Source organism: Amblyomma maculatum, chromosome 5 (assembly GCF_055883805.1).
Source record: "Amblyomma maculatum isolate TAMU_Amacu chromosome 5, ASM5588380v1, whole genome shotgun sequence".
Classification (NCBI taxonomy): Eukaryota; Metazoa; Arthropoda; class Arachnida; order Ixodida; family Ixodidae; genus Amblyomma; species Amblyomma maculatum.
This window is the reverse complement of record NC_139348.1, coordinates 27846431-27870871: the sequence shown is the minus strand read 5'-3', so window position 1 is coordinate 27870871 and position 24441 is coordinate 27846431.

The window sequence follows — 24441 nt, the reverse complement described above, 5'->3', positions numbered from 1 at the left end:
TCACCTTTCGTGGTTAATGGCTGATCATCGCCGGTGTCGGAATCGAACTCTCCGCTCTGGATACGACTAGCGTACGCCTCGTACATGGGCAACACGTCGGCCGTGTCAAGGTTCGCGGCGCACTCTGGAAACACGGCCTTCGTGTTGAACCAGGCGCCGTCCTGCAACACGTACATGTAACCGTTGTCGTTGTACCACGTAATTTGCTGCGTCTCCGTATTGTAGAATGCATCGCGCAAGTAGTTGTCCCACTTCGTGTCTAGTGTATCGCGCGCGCACGACTCGGCCGACGGCGGGAACAACATGGTATTGAATAGTAATTGATAATACGCGACTCCAGGGTCGCTCTTGTTTGTGGCTAAGCTATGTCGTCGCAATAGCAGCGCCTTATTGGTTTTCCACAGTGTGATGCACACCTTGTTAGCGAGGACCAGTGCCGCTTCGTCGTCGGTGAGCAGCTTCACGCGAAAATCCTGGCCGGTGAGAAAGTCCTTGCCCGAAATGGAACGCTTGCGCATTTCGCTAAACACGTGCTCCGTGGCGTCCGCGATGTATTTGTTCACGTCCAGTTGCTTGTTGCGGTCGTAACGCGGCACGCTGATCCGCTTAACGGGGTAGTACTTGTTCTTGTTTGTGTGCCAATTACTAATGGCCAGATACCGCAGGTACAGGCGCACAATCTCCTTTGCCAACCCTACCGACAGGCTCATGCCAGGGTAAAGCACGCTTCTGCGCAGCGCGGAAATGTATTCGGGGTCCGCGACGTTAAGCATGTCTGCCGGCACGTCCCAGGACCAGAGCAATTTGCGAAACTCGGGGTCCGCCGGGAGCTTGTCCCGCGCCCATTTGTCGTTGGGCGCTTTGCGCGTTCCACGCTGTACGTGGAGTATATAGCAAATCGCCATTTCCTTTCGAATACCCATGGCTGCGGCGAAAACAAAGAACGCACCGGAGGCGGTCGTGCGACGCAACGTGTTTATTTCACGTCACCGGTCTTAATCTAGGTCTTGGCGCGGTTGCAGCCGGTCACCACGCCGATGCGGGCTCCTCGCGCCCCGCGGGACCCGCTGCTGCCGCTGCTCGGTTGCTGCAGTCCCTGTTGCTGCAGCTGTTGCTGCCATTTGTCGCACGCCCAGATGCGCATGAGGCCGCCGTCCTGGTCGACCGAAAACGGGCCGTACCGCTTGCCCGCGTCAAAGCTGACGCACCGCTCGAACATGTCCCGCTCCACCTGGGCGGCAAAGTAGACGGTGCCAAAGCGCGCGTAGAACTGCGCCGCGTAGTAAGCAGCGACCACCGTCAGGTCGCACACCGGCGGGTAGACTACCTTTCGGTCTTCGTCGTGGATGGAAAAGGTTTCGGCCACGCATAGCCCGTCCAGCGTGAACTGCATCGAGCGCCGCCAGTATAGCCGCCCTCGCTGGTGTTGACGACGATGGAGCGCCGCACCATGTTCTCGATCGAGTTGCAGGCCACGATGAAGCGCTGCGTCTCGCAGATGCCCGACCAGAGGCAGTCGGGGAGCCAGGCACAAGCCACGTCGCTCGACTCGTGCACAAACGCAGACAGGCCAATGGCGCGTGCCTTTTCCGAAAACTCCTTGGCGTAGTAGTTGACGATGGTGGGGCCCACGCACCCGACTGCCTGGATTACGTGTACCTGCATAGAGCACGCAAAAGTCGCGTCAGAAAAAAAAAGCACCGGATCGCGGGGACTTACCGGGCTCGAATTGGCTCCCGAGTTGACGAGAACGGACAGCGGGCAGCGCGGGGCAAGCGTCTTCATGACCGAGAACGTGGTAGTCTTCCAGTACTCGCCCATTTCCACGGCCGTAGCAAAGTTGCGCGGCGTCTCGCCGAAGCGCTCCGCGAACGCGTCGTGCGCCTCGCGAATCTCGCGCACGGAAACGTTCAGGTGGTACTGCGCCATGAACGTGTCGGCCGTGCGTGTGATGGCGCGTCGGTTGTGCAGCAACAACTCTTCGTCCCCCTTGAGCATGCGCAGGGCGAAACGCTCAAACGCACGCACCGTCATCTTGGTCCAGGGCGACGGAAACGCGGCGCGCACCCGCTCGGCAGACACGCGTCCGCCCAGCCAGTGCTCGACGACACGCAGAGGAAACACGTCTTGCCCTGCAGGTATCGGTACGTGGATTCGGGCGCGCGCACCTACCAGCGAAACATGTCCGTGCGACACACGATCACGCTGCGCACCGCGTAGCACGGGCGCACGCCCCTGTACAGTTGGCGCAGCATGCCCTTCTTGTGCGACAGCATCTCGGCCATGCACACGTTCTGGCGCGAGCCCAACATGGCGTTGCTCGTGATGGAGCCGCTCCCCGCCGCGGCCACCACCTTATTGGCGCCGCCCGAGCAGTCGCAGAACGCCGAGCTCGACGAGTCGACGAACGCCGCGCTGGGACCTCCGCCGCCACGGTTGCGCGCCACGCTCATCATGCACATGCTCGAGTTGACGAACTGTCGCGCGTCGAGGTGCGTTCTCCCCCCCCCCCCCGCGCGGTTGCCGCCCGGTCCTCCGCCACTCGCGTCCGAGCCCGTCGTCATTGCCACGATCATGCTCGCGATCTCGCGCTGCAAGTCTGCGTCGCCCCCGCGGCGGAACGCCACCAGCTTGTTCAGTATCGGGCAGTAGTTGCACAGGCGATAGGCCACCTTGCGCCGCTTGGCCGGCGCCGAGCTTACCGGCAGTCCCGCGCTCGTGTACGTGATGCGCGAATGCATGAGCGCCTGCAAATTGCAATCCTTCGTGTACTCGAGGCGCGCGCAGGGCGGCCGCACGACCAGCAGGTCCGCGGTGTATAACGTGTGCGCTTCGGCGTGGCGCTCTTCCAGCGCGCCCGCGGCCCACACCAGAGTCTCGGCCGAGCGTTTCTGCTGCCGCCGCTTGACGCCGAGTAGTGAAAACACCTTATCTGCATATAAAGGCATTACGTGGCGGAATCCCAATTCTACGTACGCGCAGTGGCCCGGACAACTGGTGGGCTCCTGACTGCAAATATCGCACACGGCCCAGTCGTACATGCTGGGCCCCAAGAAGGCCGGTGAATACAGGCGAGCCAACAGCTCGGTGATGGCCACGTCGCCATCCTTGGCCGGGTCGTACACGCACCGACACGTGCGTCTCACCTCCTCGTCCGTAAACACTCCAAGGGCGAGCCGAGTAACGGGGGGCGCGTCCCCGACCACACCTCCTCCCATGATGTCGCCAGAAATGGGGTTGCGCGCGCTCGGCGCTCAGACAGTCCTTCTAATGACGGAACTGTGGCGGTTCCTCTTACTCGTTGTACTCCTCGCGGTGGTGACGCTCATCAGAGGCTGCTACCTGCTACACACCGCTACCGCCTACGCCCGGTCCGCGTTCTGGGTGGTACTAGTGTCGTTGCTCAAGAGCGCGCTTCGACTGGCCGTCACCTGCCTGGGCATACTGTTGTGTACCGCGATGCCGTTTCTGATACTGTACAAGCGGTGAGAGAGCTTTTCAACCGCACCCGTGCTGTGTGCGCAAAAATGAAATACAGAGTGTCAAAATTCTCGCTCTACACCCCCGACGGCACGCAGCACCCGCAATGCACCGGTCGATTTGTGGTGCGGATGCTGGCATCTGACTATGAGTACTATTACAAGAATCAGCGCGCGCACGTGCAACTGCAGCAACTGGACAAGCTCCACGACGGCGAACACGTGTTCCTGACTCGGGTGCCCGCGTGGTTCGTCCGCAATGTGGAAGACTACGTGGGCATACGTCTCTCCGCCGCCGTGTACAAGGAACACGCACCGCTAACCTTCTCCTTCCACGTGTCCTTCCAGTGCGCCGTTCACCCTGATTTGCTGCGGAGCTCGGTATACGTGGGGACTTTCGACGACGTGTGGCAGGTGTGGGAGACGCGGGCGAACTCGGCCGCAGTGGTCTCTTGGGCATGCAGGCATCGGGTGGAGAAGCGGCCCCTGCTCACGGACGCATTTCAGGGGTGCGACGGAAACGCCGACGCGTGCGCCGCACGGCTGGCGGAAATCATCGAGGCGTCTACGTGGATACCAAACCAGGCCAACCACATGTGCACGTACATCATGGGCTCGCTGCTGCAACACCTGTGCATGCAAAATCCGGGTGCGCGCTGGGTGAGCCCGGCCGCGGGCCTCGAGACGAACGCCAAGCACGTGTGGCGACTGGACGCCGAGTTGAGCGTGTGCATCGAGGCGTTTCAGTGCCGCCGCTACGACCACAAGTATTACGTGCAGGGCGGGCTCAACGACGTGATTGCGGGTGACTACATCGCCAAGCAGTGCGGCGACGGTTGCTGCAGCGCCGTGATGCTAGATTTCGTTTCAATGTATCCAAACATGGTGCTCCAATTTCAGTTGGGAGCGCCCCTGCTCCCCGCCGCCATGGACGTGTGCACCCGTGCGTTCGCTCTCCACCCCGAGCACAAGAAGCGCATCAAAGCCATGGCGAATATTTCTATCGGTTACACGGGCACTTACGACGACTCGAGCTCGATGCTTTCGTGGTTCGTCAATAGATTTACATTTCAGCGCATCACCCAGGTGGCTCGCGACACGTTACTGGGCGTATCCAGTGGAATAGAAGAACGATTCGATCAAGTGCGCATCGTCATGCATATTACGGACGCAGTGCTCTGTGTTCGGCGAGACGACCAACGAGTCGACCACGCTTTCTGGGACTCGGTGGTGGAATACGTGAACAACGAGCTCCTGCCGTCCATCCTGGAACGCATCGGCGGCGGCCGAACGATGCAGCCTTTCACTATAAAGATCGAGAAGCATTTTCAATACGGCGTGTGTGTGCTCCGAGCACAACAATACATGGAGGTTGCGGCCTCCGCCAGTGAATAAAGATGTATATGGTATCTCTGTGTGGACGCGTCTCGTAGAGGGCGGCCCGGACGGAGCACTTTCCGCGGCCCGGGGCGTTCTAATTTCCGCGCACTGTCGCCGATATGCCAGTTTTACGCAGCCCAGGGATGGACGATATCGACAATTTGTGGGGGAACTTGCTGAACTCCTTGTCGGCCTCGCAATTCTTTCTCGTCTACCCCACCGGCTCAGGCAAGACCCGCAAAGGAGCGCTGCTGATGTACAGGATGCTGCGCCTCGGCTACGTCACGCGCGTCGTAGTTATCGTGCCACGGATGTCCCTGAAGGCGGACTCGGCAAAGGATTACGCCGCCGTGTTCGAAGAAGGACATCGGCACCGCAACGACTACACGCGCGTCGTAAGCATCATGACTCGCAAGGAGTTTGTGCGGCACACTAATTTGCACGCAACCACCAACCCGGAAGAAGTGTACGGCGTATTCGTCGATGAGTTCCATACGCTCATCTCGCGCAGCTACCACACTGCCACGCGATCGCAGCTGCAGCCGGTACCGATGTCGTCCATCGACAACGAAGACATGGACGAGGACGGCTACAAGCAGCGGGCCCGCTCGGCGGTGCGTGCGATGAACGAGAACAATCGCTGCATTTTCGTGTGTGCCTCTGCGACGCCCTTCTTTACGCGATTCGAAAAGGAGCTCAACATGTGGGTGAACGTGTTCCGGTCTTCTTCGGACTCGAGCAAGCTCTCTGCAGAGGAGCGCCACGCCAGTAACATGGCCTTTTTTGCACGGCGGCTATTGATGCCCGACGAGACGTTTCTGCGAGTGCTGTACGACTCGCAGCTCCTCATTGTAGGCGACGAAGGGCCGCCGGGGAGGCCGGACATCGTGAACCTACGCTCGCACGTTTCGTCCGCAGACTTCCCGCTATCCTATTGCACGTGCCGAAACGACTGCGGCCGCACATCTTGCATCGTGGCCCGCGTGCTACGGCAAATGGAAGAAGGCACCAAACACTTTGTGGTGGCGTACCGTTATGCCGTGCGCGACGCCATTCTGCACGCTTTGCGCGACTACGAGACACCACACCGCCGGCATCAGCAGCGGCCGCAGCAACAGAAGCAGCAGCAGCAGCAACAGCAAAAACATCACAAGAAGCACAACGGAACGCAACGCGCTCGAGCAGCGGGCAGAGATCTCCGCGGCGAAGTGATCAACGCGGTGCGCAGACAACGCATGCCGGGCTGGAGGCTTCAGTTGCAAGTGATGCGCATGAATGGACGAGCGGCGGTTGCATCCAAACAGCAGCAACAGCAGAGTTACTGGCCCACGGCGGACCACGAGCCGTCGGCTGACAACAAGCAGCGATGGCGGCGCAGGGGCCCTAAGCGGAGAAGATCGCAAGAGATCCCCGACTCTTCGCTGACCATTGCCAACCGCACGTTCAGCGTTTGCATGCCCGAAAGCGGGAGGAAGCTGGACGTGTACTTCATCAAGCCCGAAGACCCGACGCCGCTTGTCATGGCAGTGCGCGACGAATACAACTCGCGCGACGACTGCGTGCTCGTGACAAACTATTTCTTCTGCGAAGGCCACACGTTACGCAATGTGTCGCACATGCACGTAGTGGGCGCCTTCCCCACGTACGAGTGCGGCACAATGTTCCAGGCGCTGGGGCGGGTCTGCAGGATCCGCTCGCACGACGTCCCCAACGCAATGGTGCACGTGCGAATTTACGAGGACGGCGACGACAGCTTTCGGCACGAGCTCCAGCAGCGGATCAACAAAGCCGTGTTCAGGGAGAACGTGATTCGACGCGGCATCAGGCGCATGCAGCGAGAAGGCAAATCTGTCGTCTCGATGGTATCGACACCAGCCAAGATGGAAGCGGACCTGCTCTTGGAAGAGGCCGACTGTACGCAGCTAGTGGCACCCTACATTCACGGCACCCTGACCGGACTCGGCAGCGTTGCGTGTCGTATCGGCAGAAGCAACTACTCGTACGGTTACGCGGGTCAAGACGGGCGCCTCATGCTGTGTGTGCAAGACTACAGCCTCATGTGCGCCATCGACCAACCGGCCGCCCCAGAGAGACCGCAGTTGTCCGGCGGGGGCCAGCACCACGTCCTGCGGCAAGGAGTGCAGGCGGCGGGGAACGAGCGTCTGCGCCGCTTCGTGCGCGAAGCCAACTTGTCGACGGGCGAAGTGTTTCTCACGGCCGTCACGTTGCCGTCCGGCGAGATCGACCAGACCACGCTGCGCCGGCACGTCGTGGACGAGAGCGTCCGCAACCCCAACGGCATCTCGCGCAAAATGTACAAGGGAGCCCTGCTCATCAACATGCCCATGTGTAACCTGCGACGACTGCACGTGCACATCGAGAACGGCACCGTCGTGCAGTACCATTCGATTGGCAACACGCGCCAGCATTACTGGTCCCAGAACGGCGCCGCCGCCCCCGGCGGAGCCAAGATCGTCGTCGACACGGACGAAGAGGAGGACGAGGACGACGACTACGTGTATCGGCGACGTACTGCCACTGCCGCCAGCGACGGCAGCGAGCGCGGCACTGCTCGCAAACGATACATTGAGGCCATTCTGCGATGGGCCCTTCATCACAAGCTCGTCATCGAGGCGCTGCCGTGACGCAACACAGTCAATAAAGAATCAGAAAATGTCTACAGCTAATCGTGGTGTCCGTTCGCTTCTCGAAAACGCACAACCACCGCTTGCTTTCTTTAGGCTACGCCTAAGCAAGCGATGCGGTTTGCGGCTGGAAACTAGTAACGCGGCCCAAGACACGGACGACCTCGAATCCGGGGCGAGATCACTTGCCGAACACGCTTGCGTGCGCGCTTTGCACATCGACAACCCGTACGCGCCTCTGCGGAACCCGCGTTACAGGGAAGCGTGCAAGTTAGCGTTGGCCGTCACCGATAGGTGCATGGCCGAAATCTCGTTGGGCATCGGCGCCGAAGTGACCGAGGAGTACGCCATTCGGACCGAGAACTTGCACCTGACACGCGGCGTGGTGTTCGCGTCGCACGAGGCCGCGCGCAGGGCTCTGGCTACCGTGGCGCTCGACGGGGCGCTCACGCTCGTCGATCCCACCGAACGCGTTTGCTGCGCGTTCGCCGACGCCGTCGCGGACGACCCCGAACGCCTGGCGCCCAGGCGGCTCTCGATAGTAGTGTCGGACCACACGTACGTGCACGCCCACGTACTGCGTTTGTTGGACGCGGTGGCCCTACACGCAGAGGAGTTGCGGCTCACGTTTCACCTGGTGGTCGACGTATCCGTCGCCGCCGAAACGCAGCTCGTGGAAACGTTGCGCCGCATGACGCGATTGCGGAGACTCGTCATGAGCGTTACGGACCCGGCAAACGCGCTAGCCGCGTGCCCGCCTTCCCTAGAAGAGTTCGAGTGGCGTGCTTTGCCGGGCTCCGCACCCGCGCCGCTAGCCACAATCGCGCTCGCGTACGCAGCTTCGGGCAGGGGCCCCTTGCTGAAGCGAGTCGTGGTGCACAGCCCGTTGCACACGCTGGTCATGATCGGTCGAATGGCCATCGCGTTTGGGGCCAACGGCGTCGCGATCACGAAAGCGCTCACCGCACTAGACACCGTTACCGAAGACGCCACGACCACTTCCACCCTGTGGGCCTCGGCCGTCTTCATAGACCCCGTGCGCTCGGGTACCATCGTCACCTCGACTTTCGACGTGAGCAATGGACGAGGCACCACGCTCCGCTTTTCGGTGCAGCGCGTCTCGCCGTTGTCGGGGATCGGCGCCCTGTGTCGTTATCACGCATCGGGGATCGTGACCGCGCGCACGCGCGTGCGTCTGTCCAACGCATTGATTGTCGAGGGCACCGTGGACGCGTACGTGCATCTCGTCAAGCACGTTATCGCCGAGAAGTTCGTTCTCCACAAGCCCACGTTTTCGTACACGGCAATGGCCCAGCTGTTTACGCAGGGGCTAGCTCGTACACGTACGCTGCGGCGTTTCAAGATCTCGGGGCCCTACATTGTGTTTTGCGCGGAACGGAGCAACGAGTATCGAACCCTGGTGAACGCCGTGCGGCACGTTATCGAGACTAACCGCAGTCTAGAGTCGCTCGACGGACTCCCCGTGTGCGAGGCCGACGCGGAGAAAATGCTGCTACCCGCACTAGATTACAATCTCGTACTGTGCAAAGTGAAACTTCACTCGATCGGCACCACAACCTCGCTGTGTCCGCCCGCGGTCCCAGTCGAATTTCTGCCTTCGCGATACCGCGCGGCGCCCTCCTCACCGCTTGACGGATGCTGCGCAGCCTTCAAGCCGCATCTCGAGCGCAACGCAGCCCTGCGTTCTAGAGCGGCCACATTGGCCCGGCGATTGCTCGCCGCCGAGGACGACAGCGCGCTACCCGACATAGAAGACGTATTGGCGTTAGCGCAACTAGTGTGCTGTCCGACGTTCGTCGAACAACAGGGATTGGACACCGAGGACCTGAAAAGACTACAGCGCCGAGTAGAAACACTCGTGTTCCCCGCAATGGGAGTCGTTGCGGAAGCAACGCTGGATACGTACTGTCTAGAACAACTGGCGAAACGCTTGGACCTCGCCACTGCGTTTCGACTGCCACTACAATAGGACACAAATAAAGAGTGTTCAAGATGATATCTTTATTTCAGAATCATTCTCCGCGTATACGACGAGCCAGGATCATGTCTTTGGGCATGATAGTTATGCGCTTTGCGTGAACTGCACACAAATTGCAATCCTCGAAGAAGCCGATGAGGTATGCTTCTGCTGCTTCTTGTAGTGCGGCTAGCGCTGACGATTGACACCTAAGGGTCGATTTGAAATGCTGTATTATTTCGCTCACCACTCGTTGAAAGGGGCGTTTGGATACGACCCAGCCGGTTTGCCTCTGGTAGTGACGAATTTCTCGCAAGGCAACCGTGCCCGGCCGAAAGCGTCGGTTACAGCCTTTCTTACGGTTGGTTGGCGGGTAAACAGGCGCCATATCCTTGGGCGTTCGCTTCTTCGGAACATAAGCTTTTCGCAGTTGCTTACGCGGAGCCTTCCCGATTCCCGGTGCCTTTCGGATAAGCCTGCTAACCTCCCCAACTTTACGTGGGATAGGCGGCAAAGATGTGCCCGGGTGTTGTTCTTGCTGCTGTTGCTGCGCGTCGTCGTTCATAAATGTTACTCTTGTGCGAACAGCCTTTCGCAGAGAAGGAGCTGCTGGTGGTTGTGGCGTTGGCGATGCTTGTGCTACTGACGACGAGGGGTTTGGGTGCTTTTCTACGACATTAACAGCCGGGGTTGGAGGAGGTTGCTCAGGAGCAGGAGCGTTGTCCGCTTGGTTCTTGCGCCGCCGTCGCAGTTGCGCAATTTCCAGAAGGGGCCCGGAAAGCTGGACGTTTCGTCTACCCCGTCGGCTACGCGGAGGCTCCGCTGAGTTGGAGCGCCGCTTTACTGCCTTGGAACGCGATGGTTCGGGAGACACGGATCGATGTCGCTTGGGCATTACCGCGATGTTTGTACATGTACTCAGATGCAATCTAACAATATCTCGCACCAGTCACTAGGTATATCGATCGAACTCGTTGCGTCTGCGCAGTTGGAACCAGGTGCGTTCTTAGGCTATGGGACGTTGCCGTACTCGTGCCGCACCAACGGACGGCTCTGTAACTGCTGGAGCTCGCCCATCGCTCGTTTGCCGCACTTGACCGCACAGCCACGAATGTATTCTGTGACCGGGAATGAGTCGCGCTAGAGCTCGCACGGGCGCTTGCTCCATGGCTCCTGGAGCTCACCACGCGCTAACCGCTTGTTCGCCAACCTGTCCGCGTGCCCGGTCACAGCCAGTAATGTATTCTGTGAACGGGCATAGGAATCAGTGTGGTCGTGTTTGCCGTAGTCGCGCCAGAGCTCGTACAAGCGGGCGCGTCCCAGGACCGAGGTCTAGGTGGGCTCGCGTAACTGGTGGAGCTCGCCACGCGCCAACCGCTAGCTTGCCGCACTTGTCCGCATACCCGGTCACAGTATACATCCTTGGCTGTGACCGGGTACGGGAATCAGTGTGCCCGAGTTTGCCGTACTCGTGCCAGAGCTCGCACCAACGGACGAGCGCTCGCTCCGGATCGGTGGCTCTGTAACTGGTGCAGCTCGCCAAGCGCCAACCGCTGGCTTGCCGCACTTGTTCACATACCCGGTCACAGCCACGAATGTAAGCTGTGACCGGGTACGGGAATCAGTGTGCCCGAGCTTGCCGTACTCGTGCCAGAGCTCGCACCAACGGACGAGCGCTCGCTCCGGATCGGTGGCTCTGTAACTGGTGGAGCTCGCCAAGCGCCAACCGCTGGCTTGCCGCACTTGTTCACATACCCGGTCACAGCCACGAATGTAAGCTGTGACCGGGTACGGGAATCAGTGTGCCCGAGCTTGCCGTACTCGTGCCAGAGCTCGCACCAACGGACGAGCGCTCGCTCCGGATCGGTGGCTCTGTAACTGGTGGAGCTCGCCAAGCGCCAACCGCTGGCTTGCCGCACTTGTTCACATACCGGGTCACAGCCACGAATGTAAGCTGTGACCGGGTACGGGAATCAGTGTGCCCGAGCTTGCCGTACTCGTGCCAGAGCTCGCACCAACGGACGAGCGCTCGCTCCGGATCGGTGGCTCTGTAACTGGTGGAGGTCGCCAAGCGCCAACCGCTGGCTTGCCGCACTTGTTCACATACCCGGTCACAGCCACGAAAGTAAGCTGTGACCGGGTACGGGAATCAGTGTGCCCGAGCTTGCCGTACTCGTGCCAGAGCTCGCACCAACGGACGAGCGCTCGCTCCGGATCGGTGGCTCTGTAACTGGTGGAGCTCGCCAAGCGCCAACCGCTGGCTTGCCGCACTTGTTCACATACCCGGTCACAGCCATGAATGTAAGCTGTGACCGGGTACGGGAATCAGTGTGCCCGAGTTTGCCGTAGTTGCGCTAGAGCTCGCATAAGCGGGCGAGCGCACGCTCCGGAGTGGGCTCCCGTCATTGGTGGAGCTCGCCCCGCGCTACCCGCTCGTTTGCCCCACTTGTCCGTGTACCCGGTCACAGCCACGAAAGTCTTCTGTGACCGGGTATAGAAATCAGTGTGGCCGAGTTTGCCGTACTCGTTCTAGAGCTCGCACAAGCGGCCGAGCGCACGCTCCGGATCGATGGCTCGCGTAACTGGTGGAGCTCGCCACGCGGCAACCTCTAGCTTGCCGCACTTGTTCACATACCCGGTCACAGCCACAAATGGCTACTGTGACCGGGTACAGGAATGAGTATGACCGAGTTTGCCGTAGCCGCGCCAGAGCTCGCACCAACCGGTAAGCGCTCGCTCCGGGATGGGCTCGCGGAATTGGTGGAGCTCGCCCCGCGCCAACCGCTTCTTCGGCCCACTTGTCCGTGCACCTGGTCACAGCCACGAATGCCTTCTTTGACCGGGTATAGGAATCAGTATGCCCGGGTTTGCCGTACTCGTGCCAGAGCTCGCACCAACGGACGAGCGCTCGCTCCGGATCGGTGGCTCTGTAACTGGTGGAGCTCGCCAAGCGCCAACCGCTGGCTTGCCGCACTTGTTCACATACCCGGTCACAGCCACGAATGTAAGCTGTGACCGGGTACGGCAATCAGTGTGCCCGAGTTTGCCGTACTTGCGCTAGAGCTCGCATAAGTGGGCGAGCGCACGCTCCGGAGTGGGCTCCCGTCATTGGTGGAGCTCGCCCCGCGCTACCCGCTCGTTTGCCCCACTTGTCCGTGTACCCGGTCACAGCCACGAAAGTCTTCTGTGACCGGGTTTAGAAATCAGTGTGGCCGTGTTTGCCGTACTCGTTCTAGAGCTCGCACAAGCGGCCGAGCGCACGCTCCAGAACGATGGCTCGCGTAACTGGTGGAGCTCGCCACGCGGCAACCTCTAGCTTGCCGCACTTGCCCTTGCACCCGGTCACAGCCAAGGATGTATACTGTGACCGGGTACAAGAATCAGCATGACAGAGTTTGGCCTAGTCGCGCTAGAGCTCGCACCGACGGGCGAGCGCTCGCTCCGGGACCGAGGTCGACACGGACTACCGTAACTGGCGGAGCTCGTCCCGCGTCAACCGCTCGTTTGCCCCACTTGTCCGCATGCCCGGTCACAGCCAAGGATGCATACTGTGACCGGGTACTAGAATCAGCATGACCGAGTTTGGCCTAGTCGCGCCAGAGCTCGCACCAACGGGCGAGCGCTCGCTCCGGGACCGAAGTTGAGACGGATTCTCGTAACTACTGAAGCTCGCCACGCGCTAACTGCTCGTTTGCCGCACTTGCCCTTGCACCCGGTCACAGCCAAGGATGTATACTGTGACCGGGTACAAGAATCAGCATGACCGAGTTTGGCCTAGTCGCGCCAGAGCTCGCACCGACGGGCGAGCGCTCGCTCCGGGACCGAGGTCGACACGGACTACCGTAACTGGCGGAGCTCGCCACGCGCTAACCGCTCATTTGCCGCACTTGCCCTTGCACCCGGTCACAGCCAAGGATGTATACTGTGACCGGGTACAAGAATCAGCATGACCGAGTTTGGCCTAGTCGCGCCAGAGCTCGCACCGACGGGCGAGCGCTCGCTCCGGGACCGAGGTCGACACGGACTACCGTAACTGGCGGAGCTCGCCCCGCGTCAACCGCTCGTTTGCCCCACTTGTCCGCATGCCCGGTCACAGCCAAGGATGTATACTGTGACCGGGTACAAGAATCAGCATGACCGAGTTTGGCCTATTCGCGCCAGAGCTCGCACCGACGGGCGAGCGCTCGCTCCGGGACCGAAGTCGAGACGGACTCTCGTAACTACTGAAGCTCGCCACGCGCTAACTGCTCGTTTGCCGCACTTGCCCTTGCACCCGGTCACAGCCAAGGATGTATACTGTGACCTGGTGCAAGATTCAGTGTAGCCATTTTTACACGAAAATTTAGGCGACGCGCACGAGCGCGCGAACCCCTCTCCGGCGGCCGCCCCGACCTGCCGAGCCGGCAGTCTGGCGGTCCCGAGTACGGGGGTGTCTGAATGACCTCTCGAAATATTGCTCGGATCACAACCAAACTTTCCAGGAATGATACTGACATCATTTGAATCCCATCAGTAAAATTTCAGCACATTTCGACATTTTCCTCAAAATTTCGATTTTTGTGGTCCGAAAATCTAAATTCTGGAAATGTCTTATATCGATGCGGATGGTGATTCTGAGCACAACAAGCTTTGAACGAGCGCTCTACGACGCGCCGGTCCAAAGTTATGGGCGGTAGAAGTTTGAGGGGTCCCGGGCCCCAAAAATGACAATTTTAGGTCCGCAAATCGACTTTCTGGAAATGTGCTTTATGGATGCGGATGATGATTCTCAGCACAACAAGCTTTGAACGAGCGCTCTACGACGCGCCATTCCAAAGATATGGGCGGCAGAACTTTGAGTGGTCCGAGGGCTCAAAAATGACAATTTTGCGGTCCAAAAGTTGACTTTCTGGAAATTTGCTATATCGATGCGGATGGGGATTCTGAGCGCAGGGAACTTTGAACGAGCGCTCTACGACGCGCCATTCCAAGATATGGGCGGTAGAACTTTGAGTGGTACTCGTGCCAGAGCTCGCACCAACGGACGAGCGCTCTCTCCGGATCGGTGGCTCTGTAACTGGTGGAGCTCGCCAAGCGCCAACCGCTGGCTTGCCGCACTTGTTCACATACCCGGTCACAGCCACGAATGTAAGCTGTGACCGGGTATGGGAATCAGTGTGCCCGAGTTTGCCGTACTCGTGCCAGAGCTCGCACCAACGGACGAGCGCTCGCTCCGGATCGGTGGCTCTGTAACTGGTGGAGCTCGCCAAGCGCCAACCGCTGGCTTGCCGCACTTGTTCACATACCCGGTCACAGCCACGAATGTAAGCTGTGACCGGGTACGGGAATCAGTGTGCCCGAGTTTGCCGTACTCGTGCCAGAGCTCGCACCAAGGGACGAGCGCTCGCTTCGGATTGGTGGCTCTGTAACTGGTGGAGCTTGCCAAGCGCCAACCGCTGGCTTGCCGCACTTGTTCACATACCCGGTCACAGCCACGAATGTAAGCTGTGACCGGGTACGGGAATCAGTGTGCCCGAGTTTGCCGTACTCGTGCCAGAGCTCGCACCAACGGACGAGCGCTCGCTCCGGAGTGGGCTCCCGTCATTGGTGGAGCTCGCCCCGCGCTACCCGCTCGTTTGCCCCATTTGTCCGTGTACCCGGTCACAGCCACGAAAGTCTTCTGTGACCGGGTATAGAAATCAGTGTGGCCGAGTTTGCCGTACTCGTTATAGAGCTCGCACAAGCGGCCGAGCGCACGCTCCAGAACGATGGCTCGCGTAACTGGTGGAGCTCGCCACGCGACAACCTCTAGCTTGCCGCACTTGTTCACATACCCGGTCACAGCCACAAATGCCTACTGTGACCGGGTACAGGAATGAGTATGACCGAGTTTGCCGTAGTCGCGCCAGAGCTCGCACCAACCGGTAAGCGCTCGCTCCGGGATGGGCTCGCGGAATTGGTGGAGCTCGCCCCGCGCTAACCGCTTCTTCGGCCCACTTGTCCGTGCACCTGGTCACAGCCACGAATGCCTTCTTTGACCGGGTATAGGAATCAGTATACCCGGGTTTGCCGTACTCGTGCCAGAGCTCGCACCAACGGACGAGCGCTCGCTCCGGATCGGTGGCTCTGTAACTGGTGGAGCTCGCCAAGCGCCAACCGCTGGCTTGCCGCACTTGTTCACATATCCGGTCACAGCCACGAATGTAAGCTGTGACCGGGTACGGGAATCAGTGTGCCCGAGTTTGCCGTACTTGCGCTAGAGCTCGCATAAGCGGGCGAGCGCACGCTCCGGAGTGGGCTCCCGTCATTGGGGGAGCTCGCCCCGCGCTACCCGCTCGTTTGCCCCACTTGTCCGTGTACCCGGTCACAGCCACGAAAGTCTTCTGTGACCGGGTATAGAAATCAGTGTGGCCGAGTTTGCCGTACTCGTTCTAGAGCTCGCACAAGCGGCCGAGCGCACGCTTCAGAACGATGGCTCGCGTAACTGGTGGAGCTCGCCACGCGGCAACCTCTAGCTTGCCGCACTTGTTCACATACCCGGTCACAGCCACAAATGCCTACTGTGACCGGGTACAGGAATGAGTATGACCGAGTTTGCCGTAGTCGCGCCAGAGCTCGCACCAACCGGTAAGCGCTCGCTCCGGGATGGGCTCGCGTAATTGGTGGAGCTCGCCCCGCGCCAACTTCTTCTTCGGCCCACTTGTCCGTGTACCTGGTCACAGCCACGAATGCCTTCTTTGACCGGGTATAGGAATCAGTACGCCCGGGTTTGCCGTAGTCGTGCCATACCTCGCACTAATGGGCGAGCGCTCGCTCCTGACCGAAGTCGAGACGGACTCCCGTAACGCCCGAGCTCGCCGCACGCCAACCACTCATTTGCCCCACATGTTCGTGTACCCGGTCACAGCCGCGAAAGTCTTCTGTGACCGGGTATAGGAATCAGTGTGGCCGAGTTTGCCGTACTCGTTCTAGAGCTCGCACCAACGGGCGAGCGCTCGCTCCGGGACCGAGGTCGACACTGACTACCGTAACTGGCGGAGCTCGCCCCCCGTCAACCGCTCGTTTGCCCCACTTGTCCGCATGCCCGGTCACAGCCAAGGATGTATACTGTGACCGGGTACAAGAATCAGCATGACCGAGTTTGGCCTAGTCTCGCCAGAGCTCGCACCAACGGGCGAGCGCTCGCTCCGGGACCGAAGTCGAGACGGACTCTCGTAACTACTGAAGCTCGCCACGCGCTAACTGCTCGTTTGCCGCACTTGCCCTTGCACCCGGTCACAGCCAAGGATGTATACTGTGACCGGGTACAAGAATCAGCATGACCGAGTTTGGCCTAGTCGCGCCAGAGCTCGCACCAACGGGCGAGCGCTCGCTCCGGGACCGAAGTCGAGACGGACTCTCGTAACTACTGAAGCTCGCCACGCGCTAACTGCTCGTTTGCCGCACTTGCCCTTGCACCCGGTCACAGCCAAGGATGTATACTGTGACCGGGTACAAGAATCAGCATGACCGAGTTTGGCCTAGTCGCGCCAGAGCTCGCACCAACGGGCGAGCGCTCGCTCCGGGACCGAAGTCGAGACGGACTCTCGTAACTACTGAAGCTCGCCACGCGCTAACTGCTCGTTTACCGCACTTGCCCTTGCACCCGGTCACAGCCAAGGATGTATACTGTGACCGGGTACAAGAATCAGCATGACCGAGTTTGGCCTAGTCGCGCCAGAGCTCGCACCGACGGGCGAGCGCTCGCTCCGGGACCGAGGTCGACACGGACTACCGTAACTGGCGGAGCTCGCCACGCGCTAACCGCTCATTTGCCGCACTTGCCCTTGCACCCGGTCACAGCCAAGGATGTATACTGTGACCGGGTACAAGAATCAGCATGACCGAGTTTGGCCTAGTCGCGCCAGAGCTCGCACCGACGGGCGAGCGCTCGCTCCGGGACCGAGGTCGACACGGACTACCGTAACTGGCGGAGCTCGCCCCGCGTCAACCGCTCGTTTGCCCCACTTGTCCGCATGCCCGGTCACAGCCAAGGATGTATACTGTGACCGGGTACAAGAATCAGCGTGACCGAGTTTGGTTTAGTCGCGCCAGAGCTCGCACCGACGGGCGAGCGCTCGCTCCGGGACCGAAGTCGAGACGGACTCTCGTAAATACTGAAGCTCGCCACGCGCTAACCGCTCATTTGCCGCACTTGCCCTTGCACCCGGTCACAGCCAAGGATGTATACTGTGACCTGGTGCAAGAATCAGTGTAGCCATTTTTACACGAAAATTTAGGCGACGCGCACGAGCGCGCGAACCCCTCTCCGGCGGCCGCCCCGACCTGCCGAGCCGGCAGTCTGGCGGTCCCGAGTACGGGGGTGTCTGAATGACCTCTCGAAATATTGCTCGGATCACAACCAAACTTTCCAGGAATGATACTGACATCATTTGAATCCCATCAGTAAAATTTCAGCACATTTCGACATTTTCCTCAAAATTTCGATTTTTGTGGTCCGAAAATCTAAATTCTGGAAATGTCTTATATCGATGCGGATGGTGATTCTGAGCACAACAAGCTTTGAACGAGCGCTCTACGACGCGCCATTCCAAAGATATGGGCGGTAGAACTTTGAGTGGTCCGAGGGCCCAAAAATGACAATTTTGCGGTCCAAAAGTTGACTTTCTGGAAATTTGCTATATCGATGCGGATGGTGATTCTGAGCGCAGGGAACTTTGAACGAGCGCTCTACGACGCGCCATTCCAAAGATATGGGCGGTAGAACTTTGAGTGGTCCGAGGGCCCAAAAATGACAATTTTGCGGTCCAAAAATTGACTTTCTGGAAATTTGCTATATCGATGCGGATGGTGATTCTGAGCACAGGCAACTTTGAATGAGCGCTCTATGCCGCGCCATTCCAAAGTTATGGCCCGTAATAGTTTGAGGGGTAGGCGCCGACGCCTGAGCACTCCCGCCGCGGATGGCCATTTTGGGGGCGGTCCGGTATCTCGTTAACGGAGCGTCCTATCGCGACACGAATTGCATATTTGAATTGAGGTCGTAAAACTGATCTAAGAGAAAGTAGTTTGGACTCTGTGACGCGAGGTTGTAATTTTTGCCATTTTCCACGAGTTGTGCCTTGGCAGCGTCCTAATGTCGTCTGTGTATTTCAGGAATCGGTATGATCGCGCGTTCTTTGGCTATCTGGAGAAGCGCATCGCGACAGCCACCTGTGTATTTCAAGAATCGAGTTAGTAGTGCATTCTCTAGCCATATGGAGAAGCGCAGCGCGACGGCCACCTCGTCGATCACGCGCCAAACACAATGCAACAGCTGTTGTGATACACGTCTTTATTGTATTGTACCTCGATCATCGTCTGCGTTTGCGCTGGGACGTGCTACTCTTCTTCTTTGACGACGACACTTTTCGTTTTCCAGAACCATCGTCTTCGGTGACGTCAATGTCGTCCTCTTCTTCGTCGTCCGCGCGAACTAGCTCTTCTTCGTTCGTAGTAGTAATCGTGATTTCTGCTGCAGCTTCGGACTGCTGTGTTTCTTGGGGGGCAGCCTTGTCCAAAGCCGCCTCTTCCGAGGATGAGCCAGTTTCCAAAGTTGGAGCAGGCTCCGGAGCAGCCTGTGGGGCAGGCTCCGGGGCAGTCTCTGAAGCTGGGACAGGCTCCTCCGAGGGCGGGACGACCGCCGTAGTTGTGGGCTCTGGCATGTTGGCGTCGGGACTGACAATTGCTTCGTCTGTGGCTGCGAGCTGCGTTTTATTATCAGCCACGCGCTTGCGCTTACCCCTTCTATCGGCGTCTGGTGGCGAGCTTGGCACCGCCTTCTCGGCGGCTGCAAAGGGGTCAAATTCGGCAACGTCCACGGCTGGCTCGGCCGAGGCTAGCGGCTCCGGACTAAGGCAAAGCCGGTGAAATATGAGGCCGCGCTTGGTGAGCAGCTTTTCGGGTGGACAATTGCGCAGCATCTCCTTAAGCGGTTGCCTGTGATGCATGTGGTATACGCGGCCCCCGTGTCGGCGGCCACAGTAAAGCACGTACGCGTTGGCCCCGACTGCTGCGGCAGGTACGCGCGTGGCCCTCATCTTCTTATAAGCTTGCGAAGCGCTCTGGTTGAAGCGCAGCAAACTTTCGTTGAAGGTGCGGTTGAAATTCATGACGAAGCAGTCAAATTCCTGACGCATGCGTTGGTCCAGCGCTCCGATGTCGTGCAAGAGAAAGATCATGTATATGCTGCGATGGCGCGCGTTACGCGTCATCTCGGAAAAGTAGTCGTTCTGCTTGTACTGGCTCATGGGCAAGTCGTCCATGATGTACAGTACCTTGTACTTTTCGGGGAACGTGTTGCGGCCCGTGTTGGCAGTGAGGCGCGCCAGCATTTGATCCGACGTGAGAGTCGAGCCGCGGCCGGGGGCAGCGCCCTTGCCCGTTGAATCGTGCATGAATCGACTGTAAGGGTACGTGATGGTGCGGTACACGGGTTGGTCGTGGGTATTGCACTTTACAAAGACTTCGTCGAAGCGCTCGCCCGCGGCGGAGAGCAGGCGCAGGAGCAGCGTTGTCTTGCCCACGCCCGACGGTCCCGCAATGAGGATCTTCCATTCTCGATTGACGTCCTGGCGCAGAGAATTAAAGTAGTCGTATATGACGGCGTCGGTCAGTTCTGTTTCGGCCATTTTGGTTCGTGCGTTGCCTCGTCAAAAACCCACCTCTCCGACAGCTAGTCATTCACGACATGAAGCCTTATAAATATCACAAGGAAGAGGCTATAGGTTATACACTAATCGGGGCTGGCATTGCAAGCTTTGCTTTGTGGGTGATAATCGGGGTGCGGATTAGGCATCAACGCAGCTCTCTGAAACCAACCAATGGCGGCCGAGAATAAAAGAAGCAGAGAGATGGCGGCCGCCGAGTCCGAGAACGCGCCGAGCGTGGCGGTCGGCGTGGGCAAGGGCGGGTTCGCGGTGAGCAATCCCGAGCTCGCTGGGCTCGTCAAGACCAATAACATTTACATGCTACACGACCAGGAAAGCTCGGCCGCGCGCGAACGCCGCAAACTCATGACGAGCAACATAGTGCAGGGCATCTACACCGATTTGCCCATGGCCAAGAAGACGGACACCACCGACAAATGTTCGCCAATCAACGTGAACGTCAACTACAACTATCCGCTGTTGACCAACGAGGATTTGCGCGACATGATCCGCATTTTCAACATCCCCAAGAACGTGAAATACGTGACGGGTAACCAGTTTGTGAGCCTGGTCGTGAACAGACTCATGTGCGAGCTGCACCAGCACATCAACGCGCAAAGCCTGGACGCGTACCTCAACGAACTGATCGACAAGTTCAAGCCGCTGCGCGACGTGAGGCCCGAACGAACGGCTCCGTTCGAGACACTGCTCACTTTCTTTCTGGGTTGGGTGGTGATGCTGAACGGCGTCCCCGACGTGATGACGCACATCGACATCGATTCGACCATCGTGGTACCTGGAATGTACAACAAGGCGCTCGTCTGCGGCGAGCTGCCCAACAAGGTAGAGAGCAAGCCGGGGGACGCTGCCAAGTACCGAGGCATCGACCACGACGCCGTGCTCGCTTCGCTCACGCAGAGCGTGCAAATCTCGCACCGCTTTCCGTCCAACAAGCGGTGGCTCAGCATGGAGCAGATCCGTCTACTCATCGAGTTCCTCCAGTACAATCGCACCGTAACGTTGGACAGTGCGCTCACCGAGATGCGCACCGAGTTTGCGAGCATGCGCGAGCCGCGTTACCAAGTGCTGGACGCCATCGACAACCTCAATTCGCTGATACACGCCTTCGACGTGGTCGACATGGACAACTCGCCCGAGTTTGTGAACGCCGTCAACACGACGGCCATGCGGCGCAACATTACGTTCAACGTTCCCTACGCAAACGACGCGCAGATGATGGCGCTCAACACCAATAACATGACGCGCTACTGGTACTGCAAACTCGTGCTCGGCATGTATTCGCTGCAGCCCAAGGATTTCCACAACATCTACATTACGCCGTACCGCAAGGTGGACTACATCACGGGCGCTATTACGGCGCACGCTCTGACGAGCAACCTGGCGCTCAAGTTGCTCGAGAGCCTGCTAATGCTGTGCCGCTCTCCGGACGAGATCAACGAGGGGTACACCAACGCCGAGGTGTTTCACGAGGCGGTCGAGTCGATCTGCTCGGGCCGCTACAAGCACGTGCGCAAAGTCCACTCGATCGAGACCATTTCGGTGGTGAAGCGATACACGTGCCTGGCGCTGGCCGAGACCTACCTGGACATCGAGTTCACGCGCTCGCTAACCGACTATGCGTACGTGCAATCGGACCCCTGCTACTGGTTCGTGTGGCACGCGCTCTTCTATCGCAAACCGCAATTGTACAGCACGCTCTTGCGCTTTGTCTATTCGGACGGAGTGACGGCGTACGGCGAGGTGCAGGACCGCGACCGGGGGCTCATCAACCTGCCCATGCTGCTGCTCCTGGACGCGTACAATCAGCTGTACGCGGCCGGCGGCGTGTCGAACGTAATCAAATTTTCATACGACATGCCGGAGAACATGCACCGACGGCCACGGATGTACGACCCGACGGCACAAGTGAAACTGTATCACGCCATTCTCAAGGAGAACATGGTCGACATACAGGTGGGCGACTCGTACCGCAACGTGTGCAAGAAGTACCTGGAGAACGTATTCCGGGACGTGCCCGCTTCGGAAGAACGGCGAAACCTCATAGCCGATCACATGATGGACATCATGCGGCTAACCAACGACCGAAACAGTAACTCGCTGGAGCATGCCGTTGACGTGGCGTACGTGAAACGCGCCGCCGTGGTTGTCGGTGCGGCGGGCATGGTCGAGACGTTGCCGCACAGCTCCGAATACTTTGCCTCGGCCGGAACATTAGTCAGCGATTCCTCCATCCCGGCTGTGCCGGGCATAGTGGCGTAGTGGGCAAAACCTCGGAGGGAGCTGGCCATCACATGTGGTAAATGGATCTCGACCGCGAACTACCTCACCTGGCCGAGCTACTCGGCATCCCCGAGTCCGTGTACGCGCCCTTGCAGAAACCTAGCGCGTCCGATGCAGACGTGCGAAACTTTACAAGCGCCGTCCGCGCAAAGTTGCGCGCTAATTTCTCCAAGGCGGAGTACTTGCCGCAGCCCATCACCGAACTGTGTGCCGCGTTCCACATCCCCCGAGCGCGGCACCATCGACGGTCGCTTAAACGCTTCCTTCGCTGGGCGTTTACCGTGAAACAGTCGGTGGCAGAACGTAGAGCCTACGGCGCTTTACTCCTGCCCCCGCCCGGTCCGACGGCGAGCTCGGCGTCGCAGGCCGACGACGACATCCAGCTTCCCGCTCCGGCACAAAAGTCAGAGCCTCCGCCTCCCGACGCGACGACAAAGGAGGAAGAGGAAGATGACGGAGACGTCTACGACCCCGAATATGACGACCACAGCGGCAGCGCCAGCGAAGACGACAGTAGCGACGGAGACTAGTCGCCCCGGCAGCAGCAGGGCTAGTAGACGGAAACGGCATCGTCAGTTGCTAGTCGATACACTCGCGCTCGCGCAGGAAGCCGCCACCGATAGCGGCGGCGCCTTGTCAATGTCCAAACGCATGATGGACCAGCGGAGACGCATGCTGCCGCGCAGAGCAGAAATGGCGTCGGACCCAGGAGCTAAGAAGAGCAGTGGTGCCAGTGACGGTAGCACTAGCGATAGCGAAAGTAGCGATACAGAATGCAAGCGTAAAGTGCGGCGTCGGCGACGTCGGCAGCGTCGCGCCGGGCGGCGAGGTTTGCTCAGGGGCATTCCTCGGCCGCCTCCACAGCAGTCGGAATCGGACAGCGAAATCGTCCACACTTGCCCCGAGCACAGGCCGCGCACACGAGCCGACATGTCCGAGAAAGAGCGCGCAGACGTTGACGTGTTGCTGGGCGTAGCGGGTAGCGGCGACGAAGAGCTGACCGCGAAACATCCGTTGGCCGACGCCAGTTCGCGAGAGCGTTGCGTGTGGCTGTACAAACACATGTTTCCCGAAAACGCCGAGCTCGTCGAAATGGTCGAGAAGATCGACAACCCTAAACAGCGCAAATACATGCGCGAGTTGTTAACCGTACGGATGTGTCGCGTGGACGGAAACCTAGATGATCTTAAACAATGTTTGGCTGCCGCCCATGGCGATTGGCGCGTGAGCGCCAACGACAAACTCACACGGGCGGACGTTCGCGATCGCTTGATTGAGTGGGTGTGGGACAACTTTGAATAAACGTAGTAAACAGGGTACGTTGTGTCTTGTGTGTGTGTGTGTGTTTCGATATGCCACGCCGACGTTAAACCCCCCCCCCCCCCCCAAAAAAAAACTGGCGGCTTCTTTTGCGTGCCGCATGGGTAATAATGTCTCGACCGAAACCCGGCGAAAACGACATTAGTGCGCTGCACGCCTCGTACATAGAGACGTACGAGCGGCGCAATGACCGTGCCAACGATCACACCAGTAACGTGGCCAAACGCATGCGCCACGTTACGTTTGAAACACCGGATCTGGTCGGTCACGAAACGTATCCCTCCATTACCAACACCGACATCCTTAAGCTCTCACGCATATTCAACATCGACTACAATCCGCTGAGCGAAGCAAACATGTCGGAATATTTCATGCGCGGCGGCGGCCTCGTGGACGGCTCGGATCGCCGCACAGGAATCATCTCGGGTGCCGCGTTCGTAAACACGATCGGGGCCAGGCTCGCGGTAGAGCTGAGTCGCTATTCAAAGACCTCGGAAGAGAACGTGTACATCGACTACCTGTACGACCAGTTCCCCCGGCTGATGAAGCCCAAGGAGGAGAACGGGTGGAGGCTGAAGCTCAAGTACTTTCTCGAGTGGATCTCGGCACTGGCCAACGTGCCCGACATCACCGCGTCGCTGAACGTGCCGCAAGAAGTGGTGGTGCAGACG